The sequence below is a fragment of the Agelaius tricolor genome, unplaced genomic scaffold (assembly GCF_023055355.1).
Source record: "Agelaius tricolor isolate 1412-34295 unplaced genomic scaffold, bAgeTri1.0.p SCAF_3, whole genome shotgun sequence".
Lineage (NCBI taxonomy): Eukaryota > Metazoa > Chordata > Aves > Passeriformes > Icteridae > Agelaius > Agelaius tricolor.
In genome coordinates, this window is record NW_027269263.1 from 41,331,668 (window position 1) to 41,351,858 (window position 20,191).

Here is a 20,191-nt window from a genome sequence, read left to right on the forward strand (position 1 = left end):
TATGCCCATCTGAATGGAAGCCAGCAAGAGTCAGTTACAAAGTTACAAAAACATGCTAAAGGGCAAACTCAGCAGCCACAGACCAACTCTTCTGATGTGCAATATTTTAGGGAAAACGAAAGCCATGGGTAGTAACAGACAATTCCCTAAAATACAATAACAGCTTACAAATGGGGACCAAGATTTAGGCTTCTTTAAAGACTATTTTTTCCCCCCCCCCCAAGGAAAAAATAGCAACAGAGTAGCTGTAGACTACCTGTTCTTCAGTAAAATATTCCTTGACATGAGAATTAGTACAAAGAACTCCTCAAAGGGCAGACAGTGATGGATTATGCTGGAAGAGAAACTAGCACTCTAAAACAAGATTCCAAAAGATGTTCCTTAATTACTTTTATTAGTGATCAAGAAGTCAATGTTCAATAATTAAATTTGTTGAAGGTACAAAGCATATCAACAGGGCAAATTCAGTAGAAATCTGGTTAACTTGATGCTAGCAATTATAGACTGGAATTAAAAAGCAAGGTGATCCTCTAAAGAAGGAATAACAAGAATGGTTTCTACCCACTGCGAATGGGTAGGAAAAAAGAAAAAAATAGATAGGTTTGCATTTTTCAGCCACAGGATGTCTCTGAGCCACTGGCATGACAAAAAAAAACCCCAAAAAACAAAAAAACCCAAAAAAATCCCCCAAAAATGCAAAACCCCACAAAAACCCCCACCATACACTGGGCAGTATCAGGAGAAGTATTTCCAGTAGAGAGGGTAAAGCACCCGTGCACTGTCATATGTTACTTGGAATCACTATGTACATTCATGTTCACCAACATTCAAGAAAGAAAAATTCAAAGAAAGAAGTACAGAAAGGTGCTGCATCACAATATAACAGGAAAAGAGCTCACCATACAGGAGTGAGGGGCTTTTGTTGGGTTTGGTTAGTCAAAAAAAAGCAGAGTTAGAGGATATAAGACCACTGCCTATAAATGCATTGATGTGGTAAAAAAGGACAAGAAAGCTGTTTAGCTGAAGTGAAAATGTTCACAACACCCGGCCCCCCAAAAAAATCTATAAATAAATTTATGCTACGCATTGAAAGAGGGCTACTATTTACCAGGGGTATTTGTGGTGTACAAAATCCTGTCTTTTTTTTTTTTTAATGGAGCTTGACAAATGTAAGGAGGGTGACTATGTAGGTAGCCAGAAATATTGAAGGACTGGGTATATGACCCAGGAATTCCCTCCCAGCTTATCCCTGGATTTTCTAAATTTCTGTAGGAATAAATTCTGTACTTGGAATCTGCACCAGGTCTTTTGACCTGGGGTACAAAGTTATTAAGGTCTTCATTTAGCTGAGCTTGGTTTTAGCCACAATATGTGCATGCAGGACTAAAACTTGCTTGTGTTGTTCTGGGGAAACCATGCAATGATATTTCTCTGTGCAAGGCTGAAGTCAGAAGAATGACTCCATTAGAAACCACAGCTTCTAGCTGCACATCCCCTCATCTGCAGATGGAGTGCAGAGCACTGTTTCCTAGCAACTACTAAGGACCACTGGCTTTATAAAATCAATCTCTGCCAGGATATCACAGAAACCACAGAAAATAGGAAACGTTTAGTAGTCAGAAAGCTTTCTACTTCCTCCACTTTCTGGTCTGCACAGAAGAGTCTTTTCAAGAAGTAGATAATATCGGCATTTCTTCATAAGTGGACTGAATTCAAATCCTTGTTCAGGTGACTTGTTTTTCAGCTCCCCTGGGGTACATGTCCTTGTGTCCATGGATGGTTCTTCCTTAAAAAGCCAGTTGCTGGGCTTTCTCAAAGACAAAACTATATGAAACTTCATTTGGGAAAAAAAAAAAAGAGAAGAAAATGAAATGCAGATAAGGAAGGAATGAATAGCAGTAGAAAAAACTCCTAAGGAGTGTTAAACTCCTAAAGAGTGTTAAACCCTGGGAAGATGGGTTGTGACAGCAGTCAGTCAAAGGCTGCAGATGAAACTCTTCCCTTCTGTACAGTAAATTAACTTTCAGTGTCACATTCATCTATAAAATTCAAGTAATATCTGATTGACTGCAACATCCAGTTAATTTGATTTTTTTTTTCCACAAGTAATAATTTCTACTGAGTTCTCTGTTTGTTTATCCTCCTCATTTTTCAAGTTTCCAGCATTCTCTGATGCAGCTAACAGTGTGAACTGGAATGTTACTGCATTGAAAGATCCCATATCCTTTTTGTGTAAAGCACGGGAGAGATGGCTCTCTGTTCAGCAACTTTCATGAGGGTTTTGTATCAGAAATACACCTGTGTTTTTTTCAAAGTCCTAAGAAGCTCCCAGTAATATGTAAGAGGAGAAAAACCTCTTCTAGTACATTTAAAAAAGAAATTTACTGAAGGGGTCGGGGTCATTATATAAGCAATTAATATTTTAGTCTATAGTTTGATGTATGTTTTAACAGCCTGTTGTGCCAATCTCACTTCTAATTGGGGAACAGTAATGACTATTTAATTTCTAGCATAGAGTGGTGTTCATTGTGAAATCATAGCACCAATCTAAAAATGCTCTGTATGTCATCTTTTTCCATGGGCAGTAAAACAACAGGAGGAGCAGGTCAGTTAAAGAGTAGTTCCAGAAAAGGAGTACTCAGGATACTAAACTTTGTGACTGATGGTATCATTTGAGAAATCTGATGATTACACTGTGAGTTCTTTAAAGTCAAAAATTGCTTATATATCAGAGAAAAGAAGCCATGCACTTTTGTGATGTCATATAAATGGTGTGCACTCTTTCTGCTTCTGAGTTGGAACTAAATTTAAGAAGAGCTGACATTCTGTGTTTCAACTTTTTTTTTCTTCTGTTTTTAGGAACATTTTAAAAGTTTCTTTTCACTGAACTATTTCTACTTTGTTATTATTAGTAATGTATTGTAATCACACAAGTTATTTCCTCTTTTACTTGTCTGGTTTATTACTTTGGCTGAATCACTCTCTTCAGAGATGAGTTTGTGTTATACTACCATCTCAGATTATTCTTTGCCTTTTTCCTTGAGTTCTTTTGAAGAAGATGTGCTTACATCCCCACTGTTCAATCAACAAAGTATGCAATTACACATTTTTGGTCTTCTGGTGTGTTTAGCAAATCTTTTCAGTGTATGATTTACCACCTGTGGCTTTTCTTCATCTCTCAAAAATGCTATTATCTTAAATGGCCTATTTCTAATTGCAGTGGTTTAATTGCTTGGATACACAAGGGTCTGTGTTGGCTACTGCTGTTTTCTGGACATGTTGAGAAAAAATGGGTGTCTGTGTACAGATGTTTCCAGAAGGGGAAAGAATTTTAATGCATGTTTCCCCTTAATAAGAATGGATGTCAGCAGGTTTACAACAGCATTTCTTGGAATTATTGCCCTCCTGAGAAGAATTTCTATTCCAGACCATCTCTGTTGGAGATCTCTATAAAGATGCTGCCCTGGCCATATTTCTTGTGCTTGGTACTCTCTTTGAAATGTATGGTGGCCCTGGAAAACTCTGTCTTGAGCCAAATGCTGCTGCTGTTTTCAGGAGTATGTTTGACAGTGGCATATGTGGTAGTATTTATTTTAAGAAGTGAGATGAAAAAAATCATTCAAAAGGGAGAAGGTTTGTTAGTAGAAAGCACCTGGACACATGTAAAATTGAACAGCGCATCTATATATTCTAATTTTTTTTCCAGAAATGTATGGTGTCATCTTCATTTGTAGAGTTATGTTGCTAATTTGCAAACATTTGGAGAACTGTCAAATGTTTTTGTGAATATTTATGAGTCCTCAGTGTTTCACTGCTTTTAGCACAGGTGGTCATTTGCCCAAAAATTCCTCTAGGAAATGTACTATTTACTGTTCACCATTCATCTTTCTATTGCTTAAAAGGTTTGTCATCCAGTTAGGGAACAAAATAAGTGGCCTGTGAGGCAGGACACAGAGTAACCCTTGCAGTGGACAGCTGAAATAAATAGCTTGAAACACGCCATACACAAGTGCAGAATATTATTTATTTAAACAACTAAGCAAATATTTATCAACTGTAAGGTCTTCAGGGCACACATTATCTTTTTATTTTCCTATTTATTCACCATCTACTACAATAGAATTGCAAACCTTGTAAAGGTCTTTAGACATTAATATAATAAAAATATAAAATAGCAAAGATAAAAAATGCTATTTAAGAAATCTTTCTTGATAGTTGACAATTCAGAAATAAAGCTAGATTAGAAACAAATTTCCTGCAAGTAGGCTTACTTCAAAATCAAAATATTGCCAAATCTTTCCTGTTTTACTCGCATGAGTCCTCAAGCTGAAGAAAATCTTCTAAGGCAGATTATAAGATTTCACTCCACAGACTGGAAATTTGTATTTTGACAAATCAGAATGAAGTTTTCAGAACTGTGAGCTCTGTGAAATTTGCTCCAGGAAGTAATTTTAATGATCAAGAAAAAGAGAAAATATTTCAGAACACAGACTAAAACCTTTGAAATTTGTTTTGGTGCAATATTTTAATTCTAAGTTTTGATTTTCATCCAGCCATTAACATTCAATAACTACGAAGAGAAGCAGAAAACTCTCTAAAAATAAGTTTTTTCTGGATTAACCTAACACAGTGGAGTCTAGTGCATAAATTGTGCCTGCATTGTAACTCACACACCCTATGATGACAACCAGAGATTAGGTATCCCTATATGTTATATCCTGTTGTTTCAAATGTTAATACTTAGCAATATTTACTGAATTAGTTACCTCCTGCAGTTTATGAATTGTCATAGTTCTTTTAGAACTATGCACATGTCTTTGCAGCAAGTTGAAAAAATCAATATTTTCATTTTGCTGTTAAAATTCCAGGCCCTTGTTACTCCAGGTTGATCTAAAACTGTGGAGAAATTTTTTAATCACACATGGCAAGAGGGATCAATCAGACTTTTATTAATTTTCTAGAGAGCCAGATTCCCCAGACAAAGACACTTAAATAAAAATCACTTGAAAGATAACTAACTTCAACCTTTGCCTTGGCAACCCCCCACTCTTCCAAAGGAACTTATGGAATGCAAGCTTTGTCCTAACTGCATTCAGAGGAGCAAACGTTCAGAGATCTTAGCGTCTTCCTTTCAGATATTTGACTGGATAACAGATAGTACCTTTGGTAAGGTCAAGATCTTGAGGCCTCCTGGGTCTGGTAGATGTCTGGGTTTTAGACTTTCCCCACTCCAACCAATTGTGAGGTGATCCCAAGGGATTTCATTAAGTCAGTTTTTGTAAATGAGCTGGGTTTGTGATGTGACCACTGCTGCCCCTGCAGAGACAATGTTAGTTGCACAAAGTCCTTTTCTGGCAGAGTAGCACTGAATAAAAGCCCTTATGAAATGCTGCTTCTGTGTTTGTTTTTGTTTTTGTTTTTTTTTTTTTTTTTTTGTTTTTGTTCCTAGGGATCCCCTGCAACATGAGTCATTTCAATTGTGTGATCACAGATATCTTCTTGAGATGCCCTGGGGTGCCACAGGCATTTGCTCAAGATGGCACCTGTGACAGAGCCTGCTGGGGACAGACACTTCTGGGGAGCAGGGATAACCCAGGCCATGTCAGGCACCACCAGACACTATGGAGAGGGAACTCAGACAGTCCTCATCAGCACTAGGAAGGGAACCAGAGAGGCTCTCTTGGCTTGGGTTTCTGTCAAATAGTCCCTGAACCTATTGGGTGTCTAGAGCAAACTGAATCAATCTCCAGACTCCCAGGGTCTCCTGGCTAAATCTCCAGGGACTTCAAAAGAAATTTACATGCCCAAGTCACAAACAAACACTCCTCATGCCTTTCCCCAAAACCTGTTCTTTGCTCATTTGACCACCTATAGTGTACTTTGAGATCATAGAATCATTAGGGCTGGAGAAAACCTCCAAGATCATGAAGTCCAACCTTTGACCACCACGCCCACTAAACTGTACTGTAAAGTGCCACATCTACTCAGTTTTTGAACACTTTCAGGAATGGTGAGTCTACCACTTCACTAGGCAGCCTGTTCCATTTAATTCTTAACCACTATTTCACTGCAGAAATTTTTTCCTTATATCCAAACTGAGTCTCCCTTGGTGCAACTTGAGGCCATTGCCTCTTGTCCTACTGCAGGTTATCTGGTAGAAGAGACTGAGCCCCACCTTACCACAACATCCTTTCAGATAACATGGTAGTACAACTGTCCATGTCCTCACAGACATACATATATAAGATCTGTGAGTTTGTTAGGTCTGTAACTGTGTTACTGTTGTGCTTACAGTAAATTCTAGAGAAACTTTAGTTAAATTTCAATTAGGTTGTTGATTAAATGTTTAAGTGCCGTTAAACCCTGTCAAGTCCAAGGATAAGTTTGGCAAGAAGGTTCACTCTGAATCTTGTGACTCAACAGGAGGGTCTCCTTTATTTCTTTTTATCCTTACTCTTTTCACATCGTTATCCTTTTCTATTCCCAGCCTCCATGTATATAATTTTTGATTGATTTTAACTTTAAATTGATTGATTTTAGATTTTAGTCCAATTTTTCTCTGTAGCTTTGACTATCTAGTAATTAGAAGAGTGAGCTTTGCCAAGAAATCTTGTCACACTGCTTTGCCAATACTTTTGCTGGTGATTCTTTGAGCAACCTAAAACCTCATTCATGACAGGTGGCTGTAGAGAGAAAAAAAGTCTCCCCTGAGCTTCCTTTTCTCCATACTAAACAACCTGAGTTCCCTCAGACACTCCTCATAGTCCTGGATGCAACTGGTCCCTGGTCACCGTGCTGGCTCATGTTCAGCTTTGCTGAAGTCCAGGTAGACAACACCCACAGCTTTTTCCTCATTCACTAGATGGATCACTTGGCCATAAAAGGAGATCAAGTTAAGTCAAGCAGGAGATACTTAGAAAAGGCACAGTTTTACCTCAAAAGCATAATATTTCTGTACTCAGTTTAGATGTACAAATTGGTCCATCAATACCTATTATGTTTTTTAAGACAATTTGTCCTTCATGCCTTCGATTCTTCCACATTCAGTTCCACATCCATCCAGCACTGTGAGAGTCTTATGAGCACCAACATCAGCAATAACCTTACTATTACTTAATGTGCCTAGTTATCCTCTCCTCCCTGTTCCAGGTGTCAGAAGGTGATGTCTGTCAGGCTGAGGCCAGCTGGGAAGGCTGCAGGAGCATGCTGGGTACTAGAAATATGCATGTGGGCTGTGCAGGTTCCTCATTCAACAATACTGTTGGTCACTAAGAAAAAGGACATCTTCTAGGGGTGGCATGGCATCCCTAGAATCAGGGATTGCTGATCTAACTGGTCTGTGTGCTGTCAGGAGATGCACATCAGCTGTGTGAGGTACTGTAATGCTTCCAGAATAGCTGCTGCTTCTGTGCAGCCTGGGGAAAATGTCTACTTTCTCACTAACTTCCTCATGCTTCAACATACAGAGCCAGCGTGAGTTATTTTTGTTGGAGCTTCTAAATCCTACTTTGGTCTCATGTAGCCAGACTGAGAGTAGCCATTTTATCTACATTTCTTCACAGTTTCAGAGACTACTGCATACCACACTGTGGTTTTGCACAGAAGTGGTAAAATTCAAATTTATTGCTTTTTTAAGGGCAGGGGTGGAAAAGCAATGCAAGGATAAATTTGGAACACATTTCACTTGAAGGTTACACAAAGGCGGGGATGGAAAGAGAGAAGATGTAAGGTATTTCTTACATCTCAAGTGTGATCTCAGCCCCACTGAAACTGATGGAAATCTGACTGTCTTCAAGGCCCATTGAACCTGGACGTACTGAAGAGCAATTAAAGTTCAATATTTTTTACAGAAGAGGATCCTGCCCTGAAGCCAGCAAACAAACCAAACAGAGGCTAGTAAATCCTCTCCTCTATAACAATGGCTTTCTGCTTATCAGCCCTTCAGAATTCCTGTTTATCAGCACCAGGTTGCTGCTGGACTTTTTCGATTTTGCTTGTTAGTGTCTGATCAGAGTCTGCCTTTGTCCAGCTTTAATTATCCATGAAACCCAACAAGCATGCCATAATGGGTAGAATTTCTTCCATTGTTTTAAAAAGGTTTGTATAATCTTGCAGAACAAGAGAAAACAACAATTACTGCCTTGCGTCAAACACAAGAAATACAACCAGGTTTGGCTATAAAAACATATGTCTTTCCATGTTTTAAAATTTTTTTCATGTTGTTGTAGCTTCTGTTTTTAACAATCTCCTGGTGAGGCAGATAAGCTCCTAATTCTATTCATGTTGTTATCAAAATTTGTAAGGCAAGTGAAGCTTACAATTTAGTGGTTTATGATCCTAAGAAATTTCGGTAGAATATGTCTTTTATGTTCTATAATCAGCACTAGAAGACATTATACTCCTAAGGAAAAAACTTTCTGTTTACCATATCTACTTGCATAAAATTCTTGACCAAACAAGCAAAATATTTCTCTTTGGCTGAGATCACTTTTAAATAATAAAGAATCTAAATAAAAATATATAAACATGGACTCCACTGATGTCCTCTTGTGTTGATGCAAGGACCTGCCTTTTCTGAGAAGTCAGAAATGCATCAGATCTGGAAAATACTGCTAATGCTTAAAATTTGGTCACATTACATTTTCAAGCTCCCCAGTCTGAAGAAGGATTAGAAGAACCAAATCCAAATCTCCTTTGTACATGCTTTTCAATCCTCTCACACCAGGCATTTGTTAATATAACTCCACTGGTTTTACAGACATGTTAGTGATATTATAGGAAATAAGGAAGTGTTCTTAATTGATAGCTCTACTGGGCACTCCTGAGAGACTAAATAAACTCCAGGAGCTTTAAAAATTGTTTATTTAAACTTCAGTTATATGGAGAGAGAATGCTAAGGTCTAAAGATTCTCACAGACCTTGTGATATAGGCATCATAGTCAACAAGAAAGGACTTTGGTTTGAATATTTCAGTTAAGCATGGCCAGGTGTGTGATCAGGTCAGGCACAGAATCATCATAGAATTATTAAGGTTGGAAAAGACCTCCAAGCCTGTGAGCAAACACCAGCATGTCAACTAGACCATAGCACTAAGAGCCACGTCCAGTCAATTCTTAAATACTTGCAGGGATGGTGACTCCACTGTTTCCTTGGGCAGCCGGTTCCAATGCTTGACAACCCTTTCAGTGAAGATTTTCTTTCTGATGTCCAACTTAAGCCTTCCCTGTCACAGTTTGAGGCCACTTCCTCTTGTCCTGTTGCTACTTACTTGGGAGAAGAGGCTGACCCCCACTTTGTTGCAAGCTCCTTTCAGGAAATTGTAGAGGGTGATGTGGTCTCCCCTGAGCTTCCTCTTCTCCAGGCTAAATAACCTCAGCACCTCCAGCCACTCCTAATATGACTGGGTCTCTCGACCCTTCACCAGCTCCACTGCCCTTCTCTGGATATGCTCCAGCACCTCAACATCCTTCTTTTAGTGAGGCAGCTCAGAAGTGGACACAGAACCCAAGGTGTGGCCTCACCAGTGCCAAGCACAGAGGGACAATCACTCCTCTGGCCCTATGGGCAACATCATTTCAGTACAGGCCAGGATGCTGTTGGCCTTCTTGGCCACCTGGGCACTCCGCTGGCTCATGTTCAGCTGCTGTCAACCAGAACCCCCAGGTCCTTTTCTGCTGATCACGTGGAGATTAGTCAGATAAAACTGTTATTTGTAAAGGATATACAGTGCCTGCCAGATCACAGGAAACAAGCCCTGATGGTAAATTCTAAACTCATAAATTGGATGTTATCGATACTTGGCATTTTCTCTGGATTGTTGTAAAGTTCAGGAATATTTGTTGAGATCCTAGTGCAGTTGCAAATATAATCACAGATGTTGCCTCTAGATATTGATTAGCTGTAGAACCATCTCTTTTTTTTTTTGTGCTTCTGTTGTGTGACGAAGCTGTACAAAATTCAGCTAAATTCATACTGGTGCTTCCTGCACATGTTGGTGTATGTGTTTTTTGACCAAGTTACTCAAAATGCACATGGGCACACTAAATCTTTCTTTCTCAGCAAGGAGTAAATTAAAAAGTCAGATTTTATAGGGTTAATTCTCTTTATAGAAGGATGATATTGGCTGATTTTATTTATGTCTATAATTCATACAAGGGATGCCTTAGACATCAGATATTTTTTATATGCAGGAATCCAACCTATGTCAATTGGAGTAGATGTAAAATATGATCCCCACTATTTGTGGTCACTAAAGGACCATTTTTTATAAATCTGCTGATGTAAGTTTCTCCTTGGCTTTACAAGTGGCCTGCCTTAACTGTACCTTTCATGATCACAATTTTCTAAATTATTTCCCAACATTCTCCTTAAAAAAATTCTATGGTGATATTTTTGTTACAGCTGTCCCAAATATTTTGATAATAATCAGAAGATTTCTGTACATGTAGCAGTTTGGGACCTGTCAGATGGGAGGTACGTCAATAACAAAAGGCAGTATTTTTATAACTGTTTATGATTTTTTAGGGGAGTGGTATTACCATTTCAGAAAGTTCCGACTTTTCACATGCAATATGATCACCTTCTGTTGGTATGTTATATTAAATAAAACCACTTTCAAGTCGATAATGCATTCTCTTTTTAATGGGATCCACATCAAAATAGAAAATGAACACTTTAAGAACAGAGAGGAGGTAGTAGTACTTAGGAATTGTTGCCATAATTCTTATGCATTTTTTTCTGTGTCTCAGTGAGGTGAATGCAAAGATGAAATTATCTTTTACAATCAGCATTACTTAGAATCTTGAGGTGTATGCTATATTTATTCCACTGTACCACCAATATACAATGATTTAAACATTTGTTTTGGCTTTTAATCTTTGCTCATATATATACACCTGCAAAATAAAAACCAGTGGAGTATGCATACCCATAAATCTGTCCAGCCCTCCACTCTTCTGAGATATTTCACTAAAGGCTTGACGCTTGTAATCAGAACTAGGTTTGGATGCTGCCTTCAATTCATTTAACAAACACCCTTCCCCCTCTTCTCCATATTCCAGCCTCCCTCTTTGTTTCATTTTTAAACCTGAAGGTTTCAAAGAGCAGAGAACTCCTTTGAAGGTGCCCGAGGAAGAAGCCAGGCAACAGTAAGAGGTGCATTCTTAGACTAAACATCAGCTATTTTATTTTGCACCATAAGCATTCTGATTTAATATATTTAATGTACTTGTACTGTAGTGAACTTGCATGAGTTTTTACTCCTCAGAGCTTCCTATCTCTAAACACTGTGTGATGCCTACTCCATCTTTTCAGCTACTGCTACTCCATAGTGCCTTCTTAGCTCTGCCCTGGGAGGTTCTGCCAGGCTGGTCAAGTCTGGTGAGGTGCTGGGACAGCCCAACAGCTGCCTTGCCAATACTTGAAGCCAGTTTCAAAGATGGTGACGATTTCCTCATGAAATGGTTAATGATGCAATACGGGACAGTGGCCTCAAAGCACAGCTCACATGGTCTGGTCTGGACATTGTGAGAAACATCAGGAGAACATCACAGCACTGAGTACATCACCCAGAGAGACTGTGGAATTTCTACACCTTGCCTCTTTGTACCGTAAGGGAGCAGCAGTATGAGCCAGTACCTTAGCACAGCACTTGGCTCTGCAGGCAGGAGGAGACCACCAATGTCTCCCAGGCCAACTGGAGACACACAGCCATGCCAGGACAGTGTGGTTAGTGGTAGAAAGGGTAGCCATGGGCTTATGGGGATCATTCAGACCAGGTGGGGTTTTGAAAGCTCTTGGATGATTCAGACATGTGTTTGTGTGGGAACGATGGGAGGGTTTATTTTTTCACAGGACTCTTCCTTGCAGTCTCACTTCCTTGTATTTAAATAGCATTGAAACCAAAACAGGAAAAAAACTTGTATGCCACACAAAGAAAGACAGCATTTAAAACAGTATAGCAATTGGTCTGGCTAGGCAGATGCTCAGGTAAGCCAATGCTATGCGTTGTGCTCAGTAAAGAGAGCATGGATTGAAACATGAAACTGACCTCTGTGTAATCTGTTTGTGCAGCTCCATTGGTCAATAATTTCTATTTAACCCAGAGAAAATGTCCCAATTGAAAGGAATGATTTCAGTTTAGTTACTCTAGATTTGAACAGTGTATCTGAGATCAGAACCTGGCCCAGAGGCTATAGGAATAAATGGGATTGGGAAGATATATTGTTTTGAAAAGGAAAAGGTAATTTGATATACTGGGCAGCAGGAGAACTATTACCGTGATTAAAGGCATTTTTCCTTCTAAGTTTGTGTTTGCAGGATATATTATTTATTGCTGGGATATGGCAGATTATTAGATCTTTCAAATCATTTTGGTATTTGATTATGGAGCCAAGTTTCCCTTTTGAGATTTTATAGTGCTTTTTTGTTCAGCACAGAATTGTCATTGGTTTGTGCTCTTTAAAAAAATAAATAAATGCCTTTTTGTTATTTCCAATATTGGAGAATGAAAGTTATATTGTATTGAGAAATATTTCCTTCTTCTAGGATGACACATTCTTACTCTTTGAAAGGTGAAAGTAAAAATTAAGCTCAGATACCATTTTTTCTGGTTCCTGAAAAATTTAAGTGCTAATTAGATAAATGATCAAGTGTTAAAAACTTTCTTCCTTTCATGTTTCAAAGTTTTAATTTCTTGCATCATAACTTTTTCAGATTACTTATTCCATATCTAATATTTTCCTTGGAATTTGTTCATACAGCAGAAAATTCTGCTGTAATGGACTAAATTTAAATGACATCTTAAGAATATCCCTAGATTTTAGTTGCCATCACACAATAAGCCTTTTAAGTTCTTGCCACATGGAGCAAACAAATAATTAGAAGTTATCTGGCAGACACCACTGTCAGACCACCATAGATTTGTCTCTTTCCTTTGCCTTTGGGTAAAAAAAACCCACAGAACATTTTCTGTCAAAGCCTGCTTTGACAGAACTGGACAAAAACAAGTTGATGAACAGTCTTTTCTCAGAGATCAGTTCCATTCCCACTGAAACACTCCATGACGACTCATCCATTTCTAGTGTTTCTTTTTGTGGGAAATTTTTGAAATTATGAGGTTTGACTTCACCATTTCATTTTGTGGGGATTTTAAGCTCATGCATTTTACACTGCAGATGAAGTGGCCTAAGAGAGTGCATCCAGTCACGTATCATTTCTCATTAGACACACAGCACCTGGTTAGGCAAAAGGAACTTGATTGTGTGCAGTGATCTCAGAGGCTTTGTCTGTGGTTTTGGAGGACAAGGGCTTGAACTGGTCTCTTCAGAGCTCCCAGCACTGATTGTCCATGAGTGTTCAGGACCTGAAGTGCTCTCTTTCAAGGAGAAGAGATGGGCAAATCCTGTGAACTTGGGGAAGGGGCTTGGCCATTTGCCTTGTTTAATGTCATACTGCTGCTTGGTGCTGGAGCCAATTTCTTCTCCTAATTGAGAAAAGCTTTACTGGTGCATGTTCCTCAGTTTCATCTTGGTGAAATCACCAAGACACAATTTGGGACTTTAATTACTTCCACGGAAGAGAAAAGCTTCTAAACCCCAGTGTTTGAAGGGCAGTGGTTAAAGCTGATTCTGAATTAGTTGTACCAGCCCCAAGCTGCCTGCCTGTGCCGAGGGAGGCAGGAGAATGATGCTGGCAAGCTGTCCCAAGCAGTGAGCTGGTGGCAGACTGAGACTGTGGGGACAGCTGTGAACAAACAGGCCTGAAGGAATCCCACACGTTGCACTCTGGAGAGCCCCTGTGATGCTCCTGTCACTAAATGCCATGGACTGAGCTGCTTATGTGGTTAGGCACGGGCCTGAGCCTAAGTCCCTAAATCCCTGGCAAGGCCTGGGAGCTTCTAGCTAGACTGTTTTCTCCCCAGAAGCAGACTTTGCAATCTGTTCCATGTTCTGTGTGTGTTTGGAGAGCAAATGGAGTGAGCAAGATAAAGGAAAGCAATTAGATTGGGCTAAGGTGCTACTTGCATGCAATGTTAAAGAGTCCTGCTATCTCTTTATCTATTTCTAACCAGACACAAATTCATGCAATATTTAAAGGAGAACTCCTAACCTTTGATACAACAATAATTTAATTTTTCAAATATATTTACAATGCAAGTTTAATCTGCCAATAGATCTTTCCGAAGAGGCAGAAGGCAGGGAGAGAAAAGGAGAGATAAAGTCATTGGAAAAAGATCACAAGGTTGATAACAGAAAAAGCTGCAGTCAAACTTACGTGTTTACACACTGAAAAAACAGGAGTGGCATTTGTTCCCTATGCTTCAGAGATCCTCACTGTGTCTTTGTCATTTCAAAAAAGAAGTCTGTGTCGCTTCTCTCAAGGCACATCTGCAGCCTGCTCTTTCACTGCAGAACATGAAATCACACCAGCACAGAGCAAAAGAGTAAAGGGAAGCTGAAAACTTGGAAAGAAAACACGGGAGAGGTGAACTGAAAGAAAACAGCTTCAGTATTTTCCTGATTCTCTGATCCACAGTTTTGTGGTCCTTCAAGCCCCCAAACAGACCTATGCCCAACTCAGTTGTGGTGGTTAACCACCTTCTGCTTTACTTTTGTCTTTATTGCTCCCAGAATTAGACCCAGCTGTTGGGTGCTTGAGGTGCTAATCTAGTTGCTAATGCTGGTGTTGTGTCAGGGTGCTGGGGAAGGGGGCAGAGAGTGAACAAAGCAGAGCTGTGCTTATGCCTGCATTTGCCTCTATATCTACATGTGTATTTGTCTATTCTTATTTCTAGATGTATTCAGATATCTATTATCTATGTCTATGCCTATATGTCTATCATCTGTATCAACATACCTAAGTCTTTATGTATAGCTAGATGAGATAAGCCCTGCTTATTATCAAAATAGCAAAAATAGATTTTCCAGCCAATGCAGAGAAAAAATGACAAAAGCAGGACGTGCTTTTGATGGCCTGAGAGGTGGGACATTTTTCATTCCCCTCTCTCAGTACCTGGTAGTAATAGTGCACTCACTACAGTTTCCCTAATCCAAGACTCAGCTCTCCTCTGTCTGTTTGTCCAAACAAGTGATAGGATAATTTATTCTAGTAGCACAACATCACACTGGGGCCTTATCTCATTCTGTATGAAAAAACATACTCTGCATAGGCAAGGCCTTGGTTACTGACCCATCACAGCACATTTTTATAGGATATTCCATTATACATCTCCACAGAAACAAGTTTCCCTTTGCCATGGTTAGTCTTTTCTCCTTATTGAAAGAAGATACACATGGAAATGTTGTTCTTTATTATTATTTCCCCTGAAAGTAGTGCACAGAAACTCTGTATTGGTGCATTACCAGCGATTTTGTATTGAGTAGTGACTGACCTGTGACCTGATTTGCACTTGGTGTTCTGCAACAACATAAGATTTGCAAGTTGTGTTTACCAAAAGGTGTATTTCATACCCATGATAATCTGAAGTAATTCAAAATTGTAATATCAGTAGAGGCATTAAATAGGCAATACAACATTATATGCTTTACAGTAGACTATAGGTCCATAGACAGCCACACAAATTAAAAAAATTCAGTCAGAAGTTAGCACATTAGTCCCTGAGAGTACTCTTTCCCCAAAAAATGCCCAGTATTTTTTAATTAAAATATGCACATTTCAAAGTTTCCTGCATGAATTTGTACTCAAGTTAGAAGCATGGGTTTTACTGGAGTAGAGCAGCACCAGTGTCAAAGCAAGATCTGTTTGTTTATGAGCTGCAGGCACTAGATCTAACCTCTCCTACATGTAAAAGAACTGTGCAGGAGATCTATACAGGGACTGTTTCCAAGCATAAAAAACCTCAGATGAAAGGCCAGGTAATGGATGAATAATTCAGGTGTACATGATGTACAGAATTGAGTGCTTCTGACTAGGCTGTGAAAACGAAATTTCTCATATGTCTTATACCATTTATATGACACTGGTCATTTAATATCTACTTTTTAGTAGGAAAATCCCTTACACAAAAAGCAGCTTAATTATGCATTTTTTCCCCCATGAATATAATTCATTCCTCTGTATAATTTCAGCAATGCAGGTGAACACTGCTGAAAAAAATGTAGCTGTTCAAGGAAATATACAGACTCTTTCGAAAAAACCTTTTCTAACCTGAAAAAATTTTATCTCCATGGTCCCATGTCTCTTCTACATGAAAGGATCTCTTCAGAAAAAAAAAAAAAAATCGAAAAATATATTGCATCAGTCAGTTTTGAGTTTTAAAGTTTCTAGACCAAGTTTCTAGACCTTGACACCAACCCTTGCAAAGAGGGAGGCAGGGAGGGTGGAAAAGCGAAGTAAGAGAAGGAAGAGCAAGAGAAAGAAGCTTGGTAAGCCAGAGAAGGAATAGTAAGAGAAAGAATCTTGGTAAGCCAGAGCACCTCTGAAATCTTGCTTCAAGACTTGATAAATATTTTCTTCACTCTTCTGCCTGGGCTGGATCAAAGCAGTCTTTTGGGGTGGGGTGGGAGGGGAACACAATAATTTTGTGTTTCCCCAGTCCCTAGAGCCTGATAATCTTTTTATATCTAAAATCATCTAAATAGGAGAGCAAAAATGTCCTCTTCTTTTTGCCTGTCCCCGGATCTATTAAAAACAGAGCAATTTGGTACATGTTACATCCTGACCTGCACTGGTCTGAGAGGTGATATATTGCTTCGTAAATCATTTGACTTATGTATGTATTAACCAGCTTTATGCTATATATAAGAGAAGACTGATAACAAAGACTGTGTATTACAGAAACATTGCTCTACACTTGATCACTTTTAGATCCCATTAAAACAAGCTGTGTTTTTCCTGTATGTAGAATAACTCTCTCAGAAGACTCTATTTTGTTCATTGTATTTGGCAGTCACAGCCACATAGTAAATGATCACATTATATGCAGCATCCTAATGTGCAGAATGTAAATGGTGAGGAGGATAATGAATAGGGCAATTGGAGAACAAAATTACATTTCCTGCTCACGGCTCTGATCAGCCCTAGTTAACATGCTCATAAGTAAAGAGTTAGTTATGGGAAGGTGGTTGGTGATTAAATGAGTGAAAAAACACATCCATTTTTACCAGCAGAAGACTGCTAAATAGAGGTGTGTGCATTAGAGCTCCCAGTGGATGGGCTGCACAGGTGAATGTCATCTGGGCTACTGAATAGCTGTAGTTCATTGAAAGGTCTTTCCATTGTCAGAGTGGTTTCTGCATACCACTCAACATATTTCTTCCCATACATCTCCAACAGAATTCAGATCTCCCACTTGACCTCCACAGAGATTCTTTGTAAGAGTCTCCATTTAATCATATTTCTTTGAGATACTTAAATTCTGAGCTAATGTGGAGAATCAAGAGATGTCAATGCTGTTCGGGAACAAAAAATTAAACTGACTCCTATATTATTTTGGTATTGTTATCTCCAAAATGACTCTCCCACTTGTGAATAAAAAATGTTACTGATTTCAATCTATAATGTGTGTGTGTGCGTGTGTGTATATTTAGGTTCTGGTTGTTTGGGGGCTTTTTTTGGTTGGGATTTTTTTTTTAATGTTAATGCTCAATACATGATCGTTCCATGTTCTCAACACTTCTGAATTCTTCCTGTTCAAAAATGTTCACATTTTTGGCGAAGAACCAGGAATTCAGACATAAGGTAGATCTTTGAAAGGGGATGAGAGGCATGAGGGGATGAGAGGTTCATAAGCCAGTTTCATGTCCTCATCAACAGCTACTGTACTGCTACAGCAACAAATTGCACATTCTTTCAGATGTGACAGACTTTGTACAACAAGAAGCTGCCTCTGTGTGGGATGGGATGAGGGAAGGAGATTCAGGAAACCCTGAAGAGTAGTTGTTACTGTTTTTCATCCCAACTCCAGCAACCACAGCTAGTTGTGGCACTGCAGTGAATGTGATGGAAGGTTTACATTGCGTAGTAATCTTCTACGCAAATTTGTTCCTCTCAAATACCAAAGGACTGCTCTTCAGATCCAATGAAATATGTGTTATAGACATGTCACAGTGGGGCTGCAGACCTCGACATGGACCACTCATCTGGAAGAGTTTTGTACATAATCACCCTTTAGACACTGATGGTGTCCAAAATGTGGTTTCATGAGAGCTTGTCTGTATAAGAAGAGTTAGAAAAGAACATTTGAATGAAATAATAGTATTGGCTAAAATGGATTTGTTAAACTGCATTGATCCTCATTATAGACATTCTCATTCAACATTAAAACAGCTCTAATTCAATTTAGTTTGATCCATTTTGGCAGTGAAGTAGAGAAAACTGACTTGCATTTGTTCAGGGCCCAGACAGTGCCAAATTCAGGCCCTGAGCCTGTGCAGACATCCTAGACATTACCTGCACACTTCCAGATTCTTCTCCCAGGCTGGGTGTCCCCTAGATCAGCTTGAGCCATTTCTCTGTTTGAAGTGTCTGCTGGGGTTTCACATGAGAATGTCTCTGATGGTTGTCTGTTTACATCAGAAAAGATTAACCGGTTGAACTGCTATGGCTATGGTATTTATCTTACTGAGTGTTTTAGCCTCATTCTCTTGTGAAGTATGCACCATAGAATATTTTTTTCTATGATTATTATAAGAAGATTAGAGTACTCCTAGAGATGTTTATATTTTAATGGATAAAACCCAAGCAGATTATTCTGTCAGAATTTAAGAGACAGACATCAAGAAGGACCATGTAACTTCAAACATCTTGACTCTGTTAAGACATTTTGGTCTACTATGGGCAGTTCTATCCCTTTACAAATACACTACTGTGAGAGAACTCGTCTTACAGTGGAGAATGTTGTGCTAGAGCACTCAGATCACCATTTGTCCCAGCATTGATTTTTCTCATCCATTTTTCTTACACCCTTACATCATATGGATCATATCTGGGAGGTAGTGCTGCTCTTCTCCCTCACGTTATTGCAAAAGAAATAGAGCTATCTTGGCCAGAGGAAATAACCCCAGGAAACTAGACATAATCCACTTCCAGTCCCTTCCTTTCCCCAGAGATGGAGCAGAAACAAATAGGCAGCAGCATCCCTGCTATTGATAGAAGTTCTGGGGTGTAATGGAGGCAAAGGTACAGGAAGAGAAAGGCCAAGAGAAGTGAGTGTGATGGGTTAGGTTACAGAAGATTATGCAGTATGAACCATAAAACTAACAGTAATGATATTCCAGTGGTATTGATGATAATTAGTCTAGCTACTGTTTGGATTCTAGGAATTTAGAACTGCTGCTACTATGGAAATATTTTATAACCATATGAATAAAAATATATATTCTCTTTCTGAAACATCTAAACAAATAAATTCAAATCAAACAAGCATGAGGAGATGCTATTTTCACCTGAAGCTAGCAGCTCTGAAGCAGTTTGCTTATGCTGGTAAATTAGTAGCTACTAATGTAAAAACTTTTATGGTCTCCAATACTCCTTATATTTTGTAACAGTCATCGTGCTGCAGATGACAGGTAATGCCAAGATGTTAACTACTTGTCCTTTCTCCTTCTGATTTGTGTAAATTAAATCAGGCACATCAATTTATATTAATTTTTCTGCAGAATTCTTTCCTCTTTCTAAACTGTACAAGCTGTGCTAATTTTTGCTGCTGAGATCTGACAGCTACCCCTTTCATGGTGCCTTTGGATTACTGTTTTCTTGCCAGTCATGGGGGCTGCTACTACTAGGTTGTCTGTGTTCATAGAAACTGCAATCACACTTGAACAGATAATGCTCTGTATTATCATTTCTTGGCTAACCAAATGGGAAAACCAAGATAATCTAACTGCAAAAACAATTGCAGGTTTCATACATTTCTGTAAAGGAACACAAGACAATTAAACCTCATGGGCCCAATCCTGCCTCTGGAAAAATCAATGGAATCCTGGTGATTTTGAATTTAAATTGACTCCTACTCCCTGCTTTTGTCTCATCTATCCTTTCTTTCTGTGCCACAATGAGAAGTGGGAACTCATTTGACTATACCTATGCTACCTCTTCTGTCTAAAAAGAACTTTTATGTCTCCTGGGCCTGCAACAGCTCCCTTCAGACTGAGACCAGTCAGGGAGCATCCCAAAATCACTTTCTGGGCTTTGCTCTCAAGCCTGTTAATAAGTCTCTCAGCCACTAAAG